Source organism: Macaca thibetana, chromosome 6, assembly GCF_024542745.1.
Source record: "Macaca thibetana thibetana isolate TM-01 chromosome 6, ASM2454274v1, whole genome shotgun sequence".
In the NCBI taxonomy this organism is placed as follows: Eukaryota; Metazoa; Chordata; class Mammalia; order Primates; family Cercopithecidae; genus Macaca; species Macaca thibetana.
The window spans coordinates 85261820-85282876 of NC_065583.1; the positions used below are offsets into that span (position 1 = coordinate 85261820).

Sequence of the window (21057 nt, forward strand, 5' to 3'; positions counted from 1 at the left end):
TTATCAGGTGATCTTTTCTGTAGACCCTTCTTTTTTGTTTATTATTTGTGTCAAGTTTCTCCAGAACATAGAGCCAGGCATTTCCACTACAGAATGAAAAAAAAAAAAAAAAAGTTGTCCAATTGTCTTAAATATTCAGAGGGGAGCCTACCAGTTTGACCAGCCAGAAGAATAAGCATAGGCCAGCGACAAAGAGAAATTATTAATCAGCTATCTTCCTCTCTTCTCATTGTTGCACCCATCATCTCTGGGACGTAATGGGTGAAAATGTAGACATGCACACAAAATGTATTTGAGACCTAAGGACAATTTTAATAGTGACACAAACTGGAATTGAACACATTATTGAAGTCTGTTCCAAAATACATTTCATCCTCAAATTTATGATGCTCTTAGAATAAGGAGTAAATATATGCATACCATCCAGGGGTCATGGTTTTGGTAAAATTTTGGATAGAATTGACACTGGTCTATAAAATTGGGGCTCTAGGTTGGGCGCGGTGGCTCATACCTGTAATCCCAGCACTTTGGGATGCCGAGGCTGGCAGATCACGAGGTCAGGAGATCAAGACCATCGTGGCTAACACAGTGAAACTACTAACAAATGCAAAAAGTTAGGCGGACGTGGTGGCAGGCGCCTGCAGTCCCAGCTACTTGGGAGGCCAAAGCAGGAGAATGGCATGAACCTGAGAGGCAGAGCTTGCAGTGAGCAGAGATCGTGCCACTGCACCCCAGCCTGGATGACAAAGTGAGATCACTCTGTCTCAAAAAAAGAAAAAAAGAAAAAAAAATTGGGGCTCTAACTCATTTCTTCTCTCACAACATCCCTTTCATCTTCCTTTTCCTATGCAGGGTCTATTTTTGGCAAGTTCTTGCTAAGATGTCAAATAATAAAAATTTCAGGTGTGTCCTCTCCCAGGTGAATATGCATTTTAAAAAGGCAGCTCCAAAACGGCAATGACAGGCACAGGGAAGTGATGGTAGATGATCAAGCCTCAGCACCCTGTCAGTACTTCACTTATCTATTTACTGCTAAGGCCAATCCAGGAGATACTCAAGCAATTGGAACAGACCAGTGAAGAGATATCTACATTGTGTTTACTCTTGTCCAGTAAATGAGAAAGTTTAAAGGAATTCCAGCTTTGAAAAAACTGTTCCTGAATTAGATATTTTCATTAAAATATTCTCTGCATACAAAAATATCAATGCAAGCATTTGAAAAGGCACAGGATCAGTTTAAATCTTACGTGCCCTAAAGTATAAGAAGGTTCAGTCAGCAATATATAACCAACTAAAACCTTTTTCTTCAACAAGGAAAGCCAATATTTTTATATACCTTTGTCATTCATCGACAGGCCATAAATCTACTGTGCATTTGCTTAGAAGAGAAAACTCGAGATACAATCAATCTTACTTATATTTCTCTCATTCATACTATTCTCTAGATATTCTATTTCTCTGACTCCTACTATTCTCTAGATATTCTTTCCTCAACTGTCACACTGCCCCTGGGTTTTGCACAGTCTCAAATGCTCCAATCTCTTGCCTAGGTTAACAAGCTTATCCAGCTCACCTAACTGGGGAGGGCTTCTCTGAAGTTCCATGATGGCACTTCACAGAACAGCTTGGCAGCCTTTAATTCCAATAATAGAAAAGTTCTCTTAAACAATAGCTCATTTTATTTACATCAAATTTATCAATGTCATATCAACCCTAGAACAGTGTTCTCATTTAAGAAACAAACTCCATCAAGACAAGTTATTCTCTAGGCTTGTTCCTTCTCTTAGCATTAGGGCTGACATTTAAGGAAGGTATAATGCTGTAAAATATTTTATCTCATCTAAAGATTTATATCAGCTATTCAAATACTTAAAAGCAATGCATTATTTTCCTTGAACCTGTTCACATTTATTATACAGCGAATAATTGATTTTCATGAAATCCTCCTCTTGCTTGGCAGAAATGCATTCTCTTTAATTTTTTTATTGATACATAATAGATGTAGATATTTTGGGGCTACATGAAATAATTTGTTATATCCATATAATTTGTAATGATCAAATCAGTGTGATTGGAATATCCATCACCTTAACTATTTGTCTTTTTTTTTTTTTTGCCAGAAACCTTTGAATTATTCCCTTCTAGCTATTTTGAAATATAGAATATAAACTATAGTCACCTTACTGATCTATCAAACACTATGTCTTATTTCTTCTATCAAACTGTATATTTGTACCCAATAATTAGCCTCCCTTCATCCCCCCTCTCCCTATCCTTTTTGGCCTCTTATAACCATTATCTACTCTCTGTCTTCATGAGATCCACTTTTTTAGCTCTCACATATGAGTGAGAACATGCAATATTTGTCTTTCTGTGCTGCATTTATTTCACTTAACATTATGATCTCCAGTTCCCATGTTGCTGCAAATGAAAGGATTTCATTCTTTTTATGGCTAAATAATATTCTATTGTGTATATGTACCACTTATTTTATTCATCCCTGGGTGAGTACTTCCCTTGATTTGATATTTTGGCTATTGTGAATAGTGCTGCAACAATAAACATGGGAGTACAGATATATCTTCAATATATTTATTTCATTTCTTTTGATATATACCCAGTAGTGAAATAACTGAATCATATGGGAGTTCTATTTTTAGTTTTTTGAGGAACTTCCATAGAGTTTCCACAGCGGCTTTACCAGTTCACATTCCCATCAACGATGTCCTAGGGTTTCCTTTCTGTACATCCTTGTCAGCATTCATTATCCCCTTTTTTATGAAAACCATTTTAACTGGAGTGAGGTAATATCTCATTATGGTTTTGATTTGCATTTCTCTGATGGTTAGTGCTGTTGAGCATTTTTAAAATATAACTGATGGCCATTTGTATGTCTTCTATTGAGAAATGTCTATTTGGATCTTTTGTCCATTTAAAAAAGTCAGAATATTTGTTCTTTTACTATTGGGTTGTTCATATTCCTTATATATTCTTCTTATTAATCCTTTGTCAGATGGGTAGTTTGCAGATATTTTCTCCCATTCTGTGAGTTGTCTCTTCACTTTGTTAATTGTTTCCTTTGCTGTGCAGAAGTTTTTAGCTTCATATAACTCCATTTGTCTCTTTTTGCTTTGGTTTCCTCTGTTTTGAGATCTTACCTAAAAATTCTTTGCCCAGACCAATGTCCTGGAGCATTTCTTCAATTTTTTTTTTTTTTTTTTTTTTTCCCTAGTGGTTTCATAGTTTCAAGTCTTAGGTTTAAGTCTTTAATCCATTTTTATTTGATTTTTGTATATCATGAGAGATAGGGATCTAGTTTTATTCTTCTGCATATGGTTATCCAGTTTTTCTAGCATCATTTATTGAGAAGACTGTCCTTTTTTCCGTTGTATGTCTTTGGTGCCTTTGTCAAAAATGAGTTGGCTGTAAATGCATGGATTTATATCTGTGTTCTCTATTCTGTTCCATTGGTCTATGGGTCTGTTTGTATGCTAGTACCATGCTAATTTGGTTATTATAACTTTGTAGTATATTTTGAAGTCAGGTAGTGTGATGCCTACAGCTTTGTTCTTTTTACTTAGGGTTGCTTTGGCTATTTGAGGCCTTATGTGGTTCCATATACATTTTAGAACTGTTTTTTACTATTTCTGCATTGAATCTGTACATTGCTTTGGGTAGTATTGTCACTCTAACAATATTAGTTCTCGCAATCCATGAACACAGAATATCTTTCCTTTTTTGTGTCTTCTTCAATTCCTTTAATCAGTGTTTTACAGTTTTCCTTATATAGATCTTTCAATTTTTCAGCTAAACTGCTTCTGGGGCATTTTATATTATTTGTAGATATTGTAAATGTGGTTGCTTTCTTCATTTTTAAAATATTATTTGCTGTTAATGAATAAAATGTTACTGCTTTTTGTATGTTGCTTTTGTATCCTGCAACTTTACTACATTATTTTATCCATTCTAGCAGCTTATTGTTGGAGTCTTTTTTTCTTAATCTTTTATTTTAAGTTTAGGGGTATGTATGCAGGATGTGTAGTTTTGTTACATAGGTAAACATGTGCCATGGTGGTTTGCTGCACAGATCATACCATCACCTAGGTATTAAGCCCAGCATTCATTAGCTATTCTTCCTGATGCTCTCCTTCCCCCAAACCCACCCCCTCTGATAGGCCCCAGTGTGTGTTGCTCCCCACCATGTGTCCATGTGTTCTCATCATTCAGTGCACACTTGTAGGTGAGAACATGCAGTGTTTGGTTTTCTGTTCCTGTGTTAGTTTGCTGAGGATAACGGCTTCCAACTCCATCCATGTCCCTGCAAAGAACATGATCTTGTTCCTTTTTATGGCTGCATAGTATTCCATAGGTGAAGTCTTTAGTTTTTTCTAAGTATAACATCATGTTGTCTGCAAACAAGGGTAATTCAATTTCTTCCTTTCCAATCTGGATGCTCTTTATTTCTTTCTCTTGCATAATTGCTGTGGCCAGGACTTCCAGTATTATGTTAAATAAAAATGGTAAAAGTGGGCATCCTTGTCTTGTTCCAGATCTTAGAGGAAAGGCTTTCAATTGTCTCCCATTCAGTACTACATTATCTGTGAGTTTGTCATATACGGCCTTTATTATTTTAAGGTACGTTCCTTCCATTTCCAGTTTGTTGGGAGTTTTTGTCATAAAGGGATGTTGACATTTATCAAATGCTTTTTTCAGCATCTACTGAGATGATTTTATGTTTTTTTCTTCCAGGTTCTGTTAATGTGATGTATCATGTTTATTGATTTGCATATCTTGAGCCATCCTTGCATCCCTGGAATAAATTCCACTTGATCACGATGAATGATCCTTTTAATGTGTTGTTAAATTCAGTTTGCTAGTATTTTGTTGAGAATTTTTGCATCAGTGTTTATCAGTAATATTGGCCTGTAGTTTTGTGTTGTGTCCTTGTCTAGTTAGTATCAGGGTAATGCTGACTTCATAGAATGTGTTCCCTCCTTTTCAATTTTTTTTAAAGAGGTTGAGTAGAACTGATATTAGTTTGGTATAACTTAGCAGTGAAGCCATCAGGTCTTGGGCTTTTCTTTGATGGGATACTTTTTATTACAGCTTTGATCTTGGTACTTGTTACTGGTTTGTTGAGGTTTTCTATTTCCTCATGGTTTAATCTTGGTAGGTTGTATACGTCCAGAAATTTTTCTAAGGTTTTCCAATTTGTTGGCATATATAGTTGTTCATAATAGTCTCTAATTATTGTTTACATTTCTGTGACTTGAATTGTTATGTTTCTCTTTTGTTTATGATTTTATTTATTTGAGTCTTTCATGTTCCACGTGCTGATGGAAGAATGTGTATTCTGTAGCAGCTGGGTGAAATTTTCTGTAAAAGTGAATTAGGCTCATTTGTTCTCATGTATAGTTTAACTCCAGTGTTTCTTTGTTGGTTTTATGTCTGGATGATTTGTCCATTACTGAGAGTAGGATGTTGAATCCCCTACTCTTATTGTATTGTAGCCTCTTTCTCCCTTTATATCTATTAATGTTTGCTTTTATACTTGGAAGCTCCATTGTTGGGTGTATAGATATTTATAATTGTATATTGTCTTGCTGAATTGTCCCCTTTCGCATTATATAATGACTTCCCTTGTCTCTTTTTATAGTCTTTGATTTTTAGTCTATGTATTAGTCTGTTTTCACACTGCTATAAAGAACTACCTGAGACTGGCTAATTTATTTAAAAAAAAAAAAAAAGAGAGAGAGAGAGCGCTTTAATTGACTCACAGTTCCACATGGCTGGAGGGGCCTCAGGAAATGTATAATCATGGTGGAAGGCAAAGGGGAAGCAAGACACATCTTGCAGTAGCAAGAGAGAACAAGGGGGTAAGTGTCACACTTTTAAACCATCAGATCTCATGAGAACTCACTCACTATCATGAGAACAGCATGGGGGGAAACTGCTCCCATGATCCAATCACCTCCCATTTGGTCTCTCCCCCCAGCAACAGGGATTACAATTTGAGATGAGATTTGGGTTGGGACACAGAGACAAACTGTATCAGTCTACTTTATCTGATAAAAGTATAGCTGCTCCTGCTCTTTTTTGGTTTCCAGTTTCATGGAATATCTTTTTCCATTCCTTCACTTTAAGTCTATATGTGGTCTTTAAAGGTGAAGTTGCTTTCTTGTAGACAGCATATATTTGGGTCTTATTTCTTTTTTTTTTTTCTTTTTTTCTTTTTTTTTTTTTTTTACATTATATCAGGTATTTTAATGTAGAGATGATTTAAAGTATACAGGAGACTATGTATAGGTTACATACAAATACTATGCCATTTTATGTAAGGGACTTGAACATCTGCAGATTGTGGTATTCACAGCTAAATAGACTGCTCTGTGCGGGGAAAGAGGCCCTACAGTGAAGTGAAAAGTAGACACTTGATTGTGGACTAATTTTTCCAGTATTTCCCAAAAACTTACAGCTAACAACATAATATTAAACATGTTTTATTAGCATCTTATACATCTGACACTCTCTCCTAAGCATCCAGTTCATTTTCTAGTCATGGGTTACTTACTAAAAGTCTGTGTAACAGGAGCTCACATCAGATCAGAAAACATCAAGTGGGTAGTATTTTTGACCGAATTAACATACCAAAGAAATTGCCTATATCATGTATGTGGGCTCCAAGGGTAGTTCATAGTTCAGCCTCTTCATTCTTTTCTGCTTTTGTCACCTGATATAGAAAATGATCTATAAAATCCTTATGAATAAGACATGAGTTTTGCCTGTAATGAGTAGGATGAAAAAAGGCCAGTGCTGCATGCTATGAAACAATAGCAACTTTATAGGGGAATCCAAGGTTTGTGTGCACAAAAATTATAAATGTCATTTTCTGTTGTGCTGGAAAAACTGAAGTTTAAAACACAAATCAACTAAGCCTTTCAAGGATGAGGTATCACAACACTGGTAGCTGTTTAATATATTCATTTTAAGTAAGACTGGATGCTAAAAATACAATCACTGTAATTAATAAAGTTGAGGGAAAACACAAAGATCAGCTAATGGGGTAAAAGATCATTTAGGGTAAAATAAATGTAACATTCTTTATGTTCTCAATCACCTGGGAAGGCAAACTGTGGAGTATCAGGAAATAAGAGTTTTCTCATTTTCAGTAACATGGAGGTATACACTTCAGAATTCAGAAGGTAACTGAGGCTATAAATAGTAATTAAAAGAAAAAACCAGAAGAAAGCAGGGGGAGTTCCATTGTCCAGCTGTTGCAATTTTCCTGAAATCTTGTTTTTGAGTCTCTCCTATTTAAGGACAAAACAATTTAGCACACAACAAAAACCTCAAAAAGGGTGCCAGTTGGACCACAAAGCACTGAACTTTCATTAGGATGTAAAAGCCATTTTGAAAAACAATCTCCACTGTATGTCAAGTTATTTGACTCCTCAATGCAACATGCAACTCAATGAAATATAATTTGAGTAGTGTTGTGTTGGTATGTATCATGATTATGACTCCAAGAAAAATGTATCTAGTACATTCTAGAGGTTTTGTGGAGGACGCTGTAAAACAAAGTTTGAAGTAAACAATAATAAAATACAAAAATAAAAAACCAGGGTTTTTTTTCTCCAAATTCCTAGTTTAATAAGGACTTGTTTATTTTGAGGAAAAAAGGTCCCAAACATCAGGCTGTTCACAAAAATAACCCACAGTATCAACTTTAGAAAACAAATCTTAAGACTATAACACTAATTATTTTTCTAGAGGATGCATTTGACATGCCAACTCTCATTCACAAAAATACATTGTTACATTTGTGTTGAACTGCCCCACACAGCACACTAATGTGGGGGTGTAACACACATACTTCTAACTCAAAGCTGCTTTCAGGAGCTACTCAACTAAATGAGATTGCCTTTGCAGTTAGGGAAGCAACTACTGAACTTATGTATGAATGAAAAGAACTGTACTCCCTGCATAACAAGAGATTATTTTGGAGACAGTTGATAAAAACCATACATCCTTTTTATTGTTAAGTCATAAAGAGGTATCAAAATTAAAAGTAAAAATTACAGGGTAAGACTTAACAAAACTACTAGGAGCGTCAAAGGAAGTGAAAATGGGACTAGGCGTGGGGCAATATGAATTAATGAACATGGGAAGGACAAGGATGGGGAGAACAGTGAGCATGTGCTGAAGATACTAGGGGAGAGGATCTGGTGAAAAATTTGATCTTAGACAAGCGCCTAGGTAAAGAAATAATGGGATAAGATTTCTAAACCCCACTATGTGCTTAAGAGTCATCCTCGCCATTGGCGCTGTCTCTGTCATCCTCTCCTTCCTCAGCCTCTTTTTCATCATCCTTGATCAACTCCAGCTGGTCATCCCCTCGATCTTCATTATCATCATCATCCAGTAGGTCCCCCTCCTCAGCAGAGTCATCTGCACCCCCCGCAGACTCCATCTTCACATTAGTCTCATCTTTCTTCACGGAGCTGCTGCTCTGCTCCTCTTCTGACCTATCGTTCTTCATCTCTACTGCTTGTTTGCTCTGTTCCTTTTCAATTTTTTCCAGGTTTTCCAGGAGAGAATCCACTTTTTGTTTTATCTGGGTCAACTCCTTCTTAATGGCCTGAAGGTCATCTCCTTTCAACTTTCCAGACTTGGAAGATCCCCGCTGTCCACTCTTAGAATTGAAGCCCTTCGTGAGGTGTTTCCTGATACATACTGACGTTTCGAGGGCACTACAGCCCGAGCAATAGGAGGAGGAGGAGGTACACGTGCTGGGTAACTGTATATCCTATCATAATAGTCCCGTTGAAAGTCATAGTCCAAGTCAAAAGAGGAGCCGTACATCTCTGCTGCAGATCGTTTCACACCTGCTTTTCCTCGGTTCACTTTTGGCTCTGCAGCCAGGTTAATATCTAAAACCTGGCCAGCAATCATTCTGCCATCCTCTCCTGCTACAGCAGCCCGGGCATTTCTCTCATTAACATATTGAACGAAGGCAAAGCCCTTATGAACAGAGCAGCCCACAGTTTTGCCATACTTCGAAAAGATTGCCTCCACATCAGATTTCTAGACCACAAGAGTGTTGAGATTCCCAATGAACACACGGGAGTTCATGGAGCGAGGATCTGTCTTGTTGGTAACGTTGCTGGCCATTGTGTTTGATGATAAGGTTTCTCACAAAGCTGAAAACAGGAGGTGGGAGGGAGATTCGATTCTGAGTCTCCTACTCCCGGATTCTGCCTGGAGAAACCGACTGCTAGTCGAGGTCGGCAACGCGGCCACAACCGCTCAGTCTTCACCTCTTCACAAAATCAGGTCTTATTTCTTTATCTATTCAGCCATGCTGTGCCTTTTATTTTTTATTTATTTTTATTTTTTAGAGATAGGATCTTGCTCTGTTGCCCAGGCTGGAGTGAAGTGGTGCAATCATACCTCACTGTGACCTCAAATTTATGGATTCAAGGGATCCTCCTGTCTCAGCCTCCCGAGTAACTGAGACTATGGGGATGTACCTCCACGTTCAGCTGATTAAAAAAAATTTTTTTTTTTTTTTTTTGTAGAGATAGGGTTTTGCTACGTTGCCCAGACTGGGTTTGAACTACTTGCCTCAAGAAAGTCTCCCATCTGAGCCTCCTAAAGTGCTGGGATTATAGGAATGAGCCACTGCAGTTGGCCCCTCTGTGCCTTTTAGTTGGAGAATTAAACCCTTTTACATTCAGTGTTATTATTGATAAGTAAGGACTTACTACTTCCGTTTTGTTGCTTATTTTCTGGTAGTCTTGAAACTCCTCTCTTCCTTTCTTCCTTTTTATTGTCTTTCTTTGTGGCTAGGTTATTTTCTTTGGTGGTATGTTTTAATTTATTACTTTTTATTTTTAGTGAATTTATTAGAGGTTTTTACCCTGTGGTTACCATGAGACTTACAAAAGACATCTTATAGATATAACAAGTTATTTTAAAGAGATGACAATTTATCTTAGATCATAAAGAACAGAAACAAAGAAAAAAGGAAGAAACCTCTATACTTTAACTCCATACCTCTTACATTTTGACTTTACGTTTGACTCAGTTTACATGTTCTATACTGCCTATATCTTAAGAGATTTCTATAGCCATTATTGTTTATCTTTTATGTTTCATACTAGAGTTATGAGTGGATTGCATACCACAATTACAGCAGTAGAGTATTCTGGGTTTGTTTGTGTGTTTAATTTTACCTATGGGTTTTACACTTCCAAATTTTTTATTTTTGCACATTAGTGGATTTTTTTTTTCTCAGATTGAAATCTTCCCTTTAGCATTTCTTACAAGACAGGTCTGGTGGTGGTGAATTCTCTCAGCTTTTCCTGGTCATGGAGCAACGTTATCTCTTCTTCATATTTGAAGGATAGCTTTCCTGGATACAGCACTCTTAGATGGCAGACTTTTCTTTCAGCACTTTAAAAATGGTGTCTCACTCCATCTTGACCTGTATCGTTTCTGTTGAGGAGACTATTGCCAAACAAATTGCAGCTCTTTTATTTGTTATTTGCTTCCTTTCTCTTGACGCTTTTAGAATCCTCTCTCTGTCCTTCATTTTTGAAAATTTGATTATTATATGCCTGGGGGCAGTCTTATTTGGGTCAAATCTGTTTGTTGTTCTCTGACCTTCTGGTACCTGTATATTTATCTCTTTCTCAAGTTTTGAAAAGTCTTCCATTGTTATTTATTTAAATCATTTTCTACTCCTTTTTGTTGCTCAACTCCCTCTTGAACACCAACAATTCTTAGATTTGGTCTTTTGAGGCAATTTTCTATACTTTGTAGGTGATTTTCATTCCTTTGCATTCCTTTTTATTTTTTCTCTTTGATTGTATATTTTCAAATAGCCTGTCTTCGGGCTCACTAATTATTTCCTCTACTTGATCCATTCTGCTATTGAGAGCCTCTAACACATTTTTCAGTTCAGCAAATGCATTTTTCAGTTCTGATATTTCTGTTTGATTTTTAAAAGTTATTTCAACCTCTTTGTTAAATTTCTCAGAAAAAAATCTGAATTGATTTTCTGCCTTATCTTGGAGATTACTGAGTTTCCTTAAAACTGCTATTTTGCATTCTTGGTCAAAGAGTTCATATATTGCCATTTCATTGTGGTCAGTCACTGGTTTGTTTGTCCACTGGAGATGTCATGGCTCTATTTGCTGTTGTTTATTATGAATGTATATCTAAGTCATTGCATTGATGAATTAGTTATGTATTTTAGTCTTCTGTTTGGCTTGTTTGGGTTTTTACTGGATATGTTTGCTTAGAGATTCTTTGTAATTTACCTGTTGGTTATCTTTCTTTTTTTTTCTTTAGATTGCTGCCTCCTTTTCAGCACTAGATAGTGCCTCAAGCCCAGGTTTGCCTCTCTTCTAGTAAACAAACAGAGTGCCAGCCAGGGGAGCTGTAGAATGAACTTTCTACAGTGTAGTGCTGCTGAACAGTCACTCTGATTTGGTGTCTCCTTTGGTCCAGGTACAGAGCAGAGTTTCTAGGGCTGGGGTTACTAATGCCCCCCTCCCCTTTGCCTTTACCTCTCTTTAGAGATATTTCTTTATTCAGTTACTCCTCATGCTGCTTCCTGTGGGTTCAAGCAGGGAAAGTCTCCTGCCATGGAACCCAAGGTGATGAGGAAGCTGGTTACCCACTAGGATCTCACTTTTACTAGTGTAGAAACCGTGGGTTGGGGGAAATGTTTGATCACTCTTCGTGCCAGGCAGATTAGGGAGGTGGTATTACAAATATGAAAATCAGATTTTCTTACGATATGCTCAGGGTTTTTTCACTTATTTGTGGTCCTGGGAACTGTCTCATCCTCATATTTTAGTTCTGGGATATTGCTGGTTATAATCTCAGTAATGTATATTTGTTTTTTGTTTTGTGTGGGAAGAAGTGAAGCCAGCTTGCTTTAACAAAGCCATTGTGGAACCAGAAGACCCCCATCCCTTTACTCTCAGGAGACTGAATATTTTGAGAAAACCACTGTATTAGGTTAGCCTAAGTAATGGGAATTTGATTCTTCCATGACACTGTATCAGTTTTTTTTAACTAATGAAAATTGCTAAGTGAAAAAGTAGGATAAGAAATTTGTCTCTATGTTATTAGAATAACCACATTAAAACAAACAGCAAAATTTATTTGTAGATGGCAAACAAACAAGACAGGTTTTCAACTTCAATAGGCACCAAGAAAATGAAACCACAGTGTGTACTACACTGGGATGGTAAATTTTATGTGTCAACTTGACTGGGCTAAGGGATGCCCAGATAACTGGTAAAACATTACTTCTGGGTGTGTCTGTGAGAGTGTTTCCAGAAGTGATTAGCATTTGAATTAGAGACTGAGTAAAGAAGATCTTCCCTCATTATTCAATCCACTGAGGGCCTGAATAGAACAAAAAGGTAGAGGAAGGGGAAATTTCCCCTCCTTTCTTAAGTTGAGATGTCTGTCAGCTCCTGCTCTCAGACATTGGGGCTCCTGGTTCTCTCAGGCCTTTAGGACTCCAGCTGGCCTTCTCCAACTTCTACCCCATGGCTCTTAGTCTTTTAGACTTGGACTTCATTACATCACTGGCTTTCCGGGGTCTCCAATTCCTTATACAAGGAATGTACTACATATGTATACATATATATGTAGTAAATTTTATATATGAGTATTAAAAATATATATATTTACATACACTCATATGTACACACACATATACCTCCTTTTGATTCTGTTTCTCTGGAGAACACTGACTAACATACACACTTATACCAGAGTGCCTAAAATTTAAAAAAGATGTAAAAGGCCAAGTGGAGATAGCAGAACTCTCACATGGTATTGGTAGAAAGGAAACTCGGTACAAATACTTTGAAGATCTGTTCAGCAGTATCTATTTAAACTTAAAACATACATACCCTGTTACCTGAAAATTCTGTTTTTAGGTATATTTCCAACAGAAATGCATACAACCATTCACCTAAATACATGAACCAGAATGTTTATAGCATAACCTTAAATCAAAAACTATCAAATGTCCATCACCAATTAAAAGGATAACTGTATTGGAGTACATTCACACAATCAAATACTCTACAACTATGAAGGTAAATCATCTACAATTATGCACAAAAATATGAATTAATCTCACAAACATGGAGTCAAATGAAAGAAGCCAGATATAAAAGCATATACTTGTAAGATTCCATTTATATGAAGTACAAAACAGATGAAACTAACCAAGGCCATGCGTATGCTATTTATGTCATGAAGGTGCAAAGAGGAAGTCAAATGCCCACAGGATGAATAGGAATATTAATCCTCCATACTTTCCCCTTCTCCCATGAGAGGGTCCCACCACAAGCACTACACACAATAAAACTAAGACAGTTTTCAAATGAATGCTGTTGCTGAAGCCGAGAATAAGAAGGCACAAAGCCATGGAGACACACTTAATCATTTTTCCATTTATGTTTCCATCAGAGCATAGAAATACTGTGATTTTGGCTATAGTTATAAATGAAAACTAGTTAGGTGTAATGTGATAGAGGAAAGCGTTAGTAAGTAGGGTGGTAAAGAATACGAGTAGATTTATTTAATGTGTTTTACACCAAGACATTTGCCAGAAACTATTATAAACATTTACTTTACCCATAATCTTTATGAGAAAAGTTGCAGGTGAATATTGTGCTAAAAATCCCTCTAATTTGTTTAAACTGTGCACAAACAGACCACACAAAGGCTCAGAAGACATCAACAGAGGATATTGCCGTAATTGAATACAATTTACAACAAAGATAATCTGACATGTATTTAGTGATGTGTATGAAAGCTAATTTTCTGGGTAAAGAGCAAGTGGCACATGATATGGTTTGGCTCTGTGTTCCCACCCAAATCTCATTTTATTACAATCTTCACATGTCGAGGGAGGGACCTGATAGGAAGTGATTGGATCATGGGGGTGGTTTTTCCCATGCTGTTCTCATGATAGTGAGGGAGTTATCACAGATCTGATGGTCCTAAAATGCAGCACTTTCCCTTTGCTTGTTCTCTTTGTCTCTCCTCGTGGTGCCATGTAAGACGTGCCTTGCTTCCCCTTTGGCTTCCACCATGATTGTAAGTTTCCTGAGGCCTCCCCAGCCATGTGGAACTGTAGGTCAGTTAAACCTCTTTTATTTATAAATTACCCAGTCTCAGGTACTATCTTTATAGTACTGTAAAAATGGACTAATACAGAACATATAAGTAGTTAAATATTTGAGGATTATTCTTACTTGGTCAACCAAGGCTTTCTCTTTCTCTTTTTCTCTTTCTCTTTCTCTGTCTCTGTCTCTGTCTCTCTCTCTCTCTCTCTCTCTCTCTCTCTCTCTCTCTCTCATATGCTACCCTACAACTTTTTCCATGGTAAGCATCCTTCTTTTCTCTTTGTGCCCCTGTGGCAGAGGCTGGCACCAAAAATTCTCAACAAGTGATTGTTGAATGAAGAATGTCCCATATTGATAATTTATCCTAGACCTCTCTCTTTCATCAGGATTTCTTGTGCTCCGTCCATCCATAATGCCTTGTCACTCTCAGTGGGGTCTTTGACACATTTCTTTTTTCTTCTTCACTTTCAGTTTCCCTGAGCCACTTGTCCAACTCCTTATCACTTACCACCCACAACACCCACCCTTCTCCACCCACAAATCTACCTATCTCATTCTCTGGGTTTAAAAAATATAAAAGCAGTAGGACTCTGGGATACATGCAGATGGCAAATCAACAAAGGCTGGGATTCTCAGCCCTGTCTGCACATTAGAATCACTTGGGGAACTTTTAAAAAATACTGACGCCCATGTCCTACTGCCAGAAATTCATACTTGGTTTGTCTGGGGTGGATCCCTGGCAGCTGCATTTTTAAAAGTGTGCCAGTTAATTACAACACAGTCAGGGCTAAGAAGTACTGCCTAGAGGATTAATATATTCACTAGATGTGGGGAGGACCACAAATATAGCAGGACATAGGAGAAAGGAGAAGGGGCTATAAGTGTAAACTGTGGGCATCTTGAGGCATAAAAGAGGAAGAGCTGGGGTGGGGAGAAAAACCAGTTGAGCAAGAAGATCTATCCTTGGTCAGGGATTGGGCCCTGCTGAAAGGAAGCTGACAGGCCGGGCGCAGTGGCTCACGCTTGTAATCCCAGCACTTTGGGAGGCTGAGGCAGGCGGATCACGAGGTTAGGAGATCGAGACCATCCAGGCTAACGTGGTGAAACCCATCTCTACTAAAAATAAAAAATAAAAAAAAATTAGCCGGGCATGGGGGCGGGCGCCTGTAGTCCCAGCTACTTGGGAGACTGAGGCAGGAGAATGGTGGGAACCTGGGAGGTGGAGCTTGCAGTGAGCCAAGATTGCACCACTGCACTCCAGCCTGGGGGACAGAGCGAGACTCTGTCTCAAACAAAAACAAAAACAAAACAAAACCAAAAAAAAAAAGAAGCTGACAGTCCTCAGACATACCTCTACTCAGTCCTAAGCAACTACTAGCAAGTGAGCTTTTGCTGGCTCTATTAAGGGCATGAAAGCCTGATTTTAATCTCATGAAGAAAGGACAGAGTAAGGACAGAGCACAGCACTCGGTATATGAAAAGTTGTGGAAGCTATGGTGAGAATAGTCGGTTTTTCCTCGGTGCAGTGGCTTCAGCACCCTTCTCCTCCCTCCCAACCCACTCTTCCGCACCACACTCCCATCTGCTACGTGTGCTGCCTCAGACCTGGGCCACCGCACATTCTCTTTTCAATTCCTCTCAGGAATTCTACTTTTACCATACAGTGATGTTTGATGGGAGTGTTTTAATAGTTGTTGTTGTTGTTTTGTTATGAATTTAGCTTCTAATTCATCACAAGGAAGACTACTTCCCCAAGAAAACTTCAAGTGCAGGCTTTAGAATCGAACCTAAGTTTGAAGGTTAATTTGATCATTTATTAGCTATAAGACCTTGGGTAATTGATTCCCTGAGCTTCAGTTATTTTCAACCTATAAAATGGAAATGATAATATCTACCTAGAAAGGTTTTGTGAGGATTAGATGTGACCATAAAAAGAATGTTTCTGAAAATTGGAAGGTGCATAACAAATATTCGTTTTCTCCCCTCTGGATAAAACCTATCTTTCAGACCTGCACTGTCCAATATGGTAGCCACTAGCCACATGTAGCTATTTAAATTTAAATTAACTAAAAGTATTTAAAATTAAAAATTCAGGGTTTTTTTTTTGTTCCACTAGCAACATTTCAAGTGCTGAAAGGCCACATATAGCTAGTACATACCTTGTTTGAACAGCACAGATGTGGAGGCCAAAGCAACTCCATCTTGGATGCTAATCTGCCATGTTAGCTTCTGATTAACTGCTGTTCCAGGAAGGCCTCTAAGAGTTCCAATTGTTCCTTGTATAACAGCAAGTACTTACCATAAATCCTGCTCTTAGGTCAAACAATCTTGATGTTATTGTAGATCAATTGTTCTACACATCCCTTCTGCATCATGTATTGCCTTTTCCTATGGTATATAAGCCCTGAGTTGCGGGGTAATAGCATGGCAATCCATCATCTTGTCCCACCGTTACCCAAGACACAGACATGGCTTCTGTTTGTCAGTCTCTATTAATTGTTTCTTTCTCAGAAAATGGATTTGTCAGCCTCTTTCTTCAGCCTCTTAGCTTTCTCAAACTTTGGAGTAGGTTTGCGTAGACATGCCCAGGGAAGAAGAGATAATACAACATTTTCATCATCGTAGGAAGTTCTCATGGGCAATGCTGATATACCACTAGAGCCTGCTTAAATGCAGCTACAAGGAAGATGAGAATCATCCATGAAGCCTACTGGCCAGGCAATGAGATGCAAAACACATGCCTTTTATTGGTGTCTACTCCTAGGAAAAAAGGGACCAAAAAAAGAGAGAAGATGCTGAGGAATCTCAAAATAAACCCACCCTTACTCAACAATTTTGCTGAGGATGAGCCAGTTCTATTAGTCTTTAGCTCTCTGTAACCAAATAAAGCCATCCAAGGTTGTCAGGCAAAGGCATATTTGCCGTAAGTTTTATATATTATTCATTCACAGCTTTTAGACACTGACTTGGTCAACTTTGAATTCATTTCCCAAACAACCTGGGCTAAATTAAGCAACATGGCAGAGCTATGAGGCAGGGAGCCTTTTGAGATCTCTAACCCATCATCTCAGACTTTGAAGTTGCCTTTTATCTTAATTGCCATGCCTAGGCCAGCCTGCCAATAAATGTCATCTGATGCCTATAGTCTCCAGGTCACTAGTTCAGATCATGACTTGTTTAAGCAGGAAAAACAAGAACATGATGGGCCACAGGGTGTGGTTGTGCAGTCTGTGCACTGTACAAGTCCATAACGTGCCATTTACAATGTTATCATTATAAATGTGTATATTATTCTGACAACGTATTAAGAAATGGATGGCTTTCCTTAGCTTTCACAAAGGTACATTATATATTAGCTGCAGGGGTGAGTGAGTGGTTCACTCTGAAGCTAAAGGACAGAAAACAGACAAAGATGTTGAAATCTTTAAACTACAGGAGTTTCAGCACTGGGATCCAAGAATGTTCTGGATATCCACAAAAGTCTTTGTTCCAACAGCTGCTAGAGAAATTCTGCCTCAAGATTCTCTAGACCGGGTCAGCCTTGCTCTCTGGACTTAGAGATTTTCACTAGTTCTGACCGGATTCCAATACCAACACAATAGTTCTCAAGCCTGGCTGTCTATTCATCTGGGGAGTTTTGTTGTTGTTTTTTTTAATCTGGTTTTAAACCCTAGTTGAGACTAACAAATCAGGATCTCTGTGGATGGAGCCCAGGCAACAGTATTTTGTAAAAGTGTCTAATGTCTGCAGGGTTGAAAACTGCTCCTCTGGCGTATGAAAAAAATGAAAAGGATGGAAAATGGGACTCTGATGTCCTAAGCTTGGAGTAAATTGTTAAATAGAAGAAAGCTTCTTAAATATATTCACGCAGGGCTTTCAGTCATTAAGACCAAAAGATAACTGAAAACAGAATTTTTTTTTTAAAGCAATGTAATCTAGTATTCACAATTGTGGAGTGGGTCTTCATCACTCAATTTAAAAGTTTAGAACTGCACCACAAAAGGTAAAGAAATAACATCAATCTTTATTGATAAACTGCTCTGGAATGCTCAAACTGAGCTCTAAAATGTTAGAGGAAGTAAGATAGGAAATGAAAGAGAAGAGAAAGAGGAAGCTAGGCCCATTTAAGAACAGAAATTCACCCCTCAACTAAGTGCTGTATGTAGCACAGCCCTATCTCAGGAAGAACAGGGTTCACTGTGATCGGAGGCATAAGTGGCATGACCACGAGGGAGTCGAAGGCTATCTTCCACAAACTGTGGCTTCATTATTTAGAAGACCTCAAAATTACCTGCTAAATAAACAAATGTGACCTATGCTAGCTTGTTTTAGGTGAGAACTGCTTAGTCATGTTACTCAGTTCAAGAGTGTTCTCTGAGTCATGGTTTATACTCAATTCACATTGAGATCTAAGACAGCAAGTCCCCTTGAAACCTCCCTGGAATTAAATTTGCCCTGCCAATCCTTCCTCTGCCATCTCAAATGTGAGTCAGTGCTTTGCTGTCTTCTTTTGCCACCCCAATTTAGCAAGAAGTGTTCAGAATTCCCAGAAAAGCAGACATTCTAACTGGTTCTTAGTAAAAGAGCCAATCTCATAAATGTATGCTGTATTTTCAAATACATGCTCTGAATCTAAAAATACACTTCCACTTTGCATTCATGTACAGCTCTGTCGACCAAAGATAGATGCTTAAAAAATTAGGAATAAAAACATACTTTCCCCTTCCTCCATTTTTACCCATACATATTTTTATAGCTTTCAAAGCCCAGTTCACTTCTCATATCTTCCATTAACTCTTTCCAGCCCAAAGTAACCTCTTTCCATTTAGAATTTATCTTGTCTGACTTTCTCATTTAGTACTTACTTGTATATTGTATTATGATACCTCCCTTAGTCATTATATAAGATTAATTCATCATATACAATTGTGTTTTTCACCTGTTATACTCTTCAAATGTGGCCATGGTGCATAGTGCACAGAGGAAAAACATATACTTTATAGCATTCACTAAATGTTAAATGAATTCATTATGAAACAGCATAACTTCATGAGACAATTTTATCTCATATCTGTGCTATTAGGAGAGGACAAAGTAATATGTCAAGATATCAGATAAAGTGACCTGGTTTTCTCACAACAGTAGGACCCAAATGTCATGCATCCCTGAGTTCCTTTAATGTGTCATGTACCAGAAACATGGTGGGGGGTGGGTCTCCAATGCTTCACAGGTAGAGGCATGTGCCTCTAGACGAAAATTTTGAAAGGGTGAAGAGGAATGCTGCCAACTAAACTATGGCATGCCATTGATTACAAAACACATTTGATTTCAAAGATGTTAAAATGTGAAAGAGCATTTATCTTAAAATGGATGAAATATGATAAATGACTATGATTTTTTCAAAATGAAGGTAATAGTAATAAATGGTAGAAACCTCATTAATTAAAATATTATCATAAATCACAGAACAATTTTTCTGAAAGAGAGGAGGCATAGCTTAGACCTGCCTCTGAAGCAGTGAGCACCAGACTAAACCCACAATCATGTCTAGGTCTGATAATGGCCTATAAAACACCAAGTACCCACTTACACTCTCAGAAAGTGAACTATTGAAAAGAAACCAAAGTTACGATGTCATGGCTTTTGCTTCAAAAGTGCACGAAAGTTCCAAAATGAAGTCCTGAAAGGGTACAGTAATGTGAGATTCTTTTTTCATTTTTTTTTTTTTTTTTCAAAAAAATGAGGTGGCTATGCTGCTACTCACCATGAGTCCTTACGCAGCATCCTTACAAGGTGGTCCATGCTGAGCCTTTAGTGGCTGGAATCTGCCTACTAATGATCACATTCTACAAACCTGTTAACCACTTCCTTTGCATGACTTTGTATGAAATTTATCACACACATTTTTTGGTATGTTTAATGTGTACACAACAGTGGATGGCAAAAAAGTGCGCCTGGTGTGCCGCTGTGTTTTCCTGGATGCCATGCACTGTGCCTTACCCATGGTGAGTAAGCCCTTGGAGGACTATAAAAAATACAAGAACAAATAACTGACCAAAGGGAAAGCAGTGTTATCACTTAGTTCTGGGGGCAGCAGTTACCCAATGAATCAATAAAGAACAATGCATGAAATTGCTGCTGTGCAGAACGTTAGTCAAAAGAAGGGTGAGTAGTGGGGTTCTTAGGAGAAGGCTCATGAGAAGGTCTTCCCTGAATTTATTATCCCTATCTGGCTTTGAATGGAGTGCAATCACAAACAATCTTTTTAAACAACTGATGTCAACATCAACAGTCAATTCAGCAATCTTCCCTTTTATCCTTTCCATCCCAAGATATCCCCACTTTATTTAACAATTAAGTAGAATCTAATGGATATATTTAAGTGTCCCAAGTGAAAACATTTCTTTTTTTTCCAACCAAGATGGATGTTTAGCCCTGCTAAGATTCCTGCATATTATTTATAATGCATTCGATCAGAACCCAATAGTTACAGAGATCCCTCTACACATGCACACTGGCAATGTCAAGCAAGTTTAAGATGACTCTAGAACTGCTTTGACGTGTATTAACAGGAGCCCAGGAATGTTCTAAACTCAGAAAAAGATACAAATTAATTTTGCTCTTCTCTAGAACTCTCTTCTTCATCAAGACCTGCACCTAAGCACAGGGAGAAACAGCCCAGAGGCAGTAAAGATCCAACCAATTGCTACAGATGTGTTCCTCCTGGCAGCACTGCAGATGCTGCTGCATCATCTCCTTCCTGCCTCACAATGAATCACAGCGCCATCTGGGCTATCTGTCTTGAGAATGCACAAGGGAAAAGAAAACGACATGCAGACCTGCACCACATCTCATGCGTGGAAAAGAGACCATAAGCCGCCAGTGTCATCAA

The 21057-nt window shown here is 37.9% G+C and overlaps 1 pseudogene across 1 annotated transcript; it reads right to left on the bottom strand.

Moving 5' to 3' along the window:
• Window positions 1-8013: 8013 nt before the first annotated feature.
• LOC126957469 (heterogeneous nuclear ribonucleoproteins C1/C2-like) lies at window positions 8014-9233 on the bottom strand (annotated as a pseudogene). The gene has a single exon (XR_007726779.1). The product of XR_007726779.1 is annotated as a heterogeneous nuclear ribonucleoproteins C1/C2-like (transcript).
• Window positions 9234-21057: the final 11824 nt, after the last annotated feature.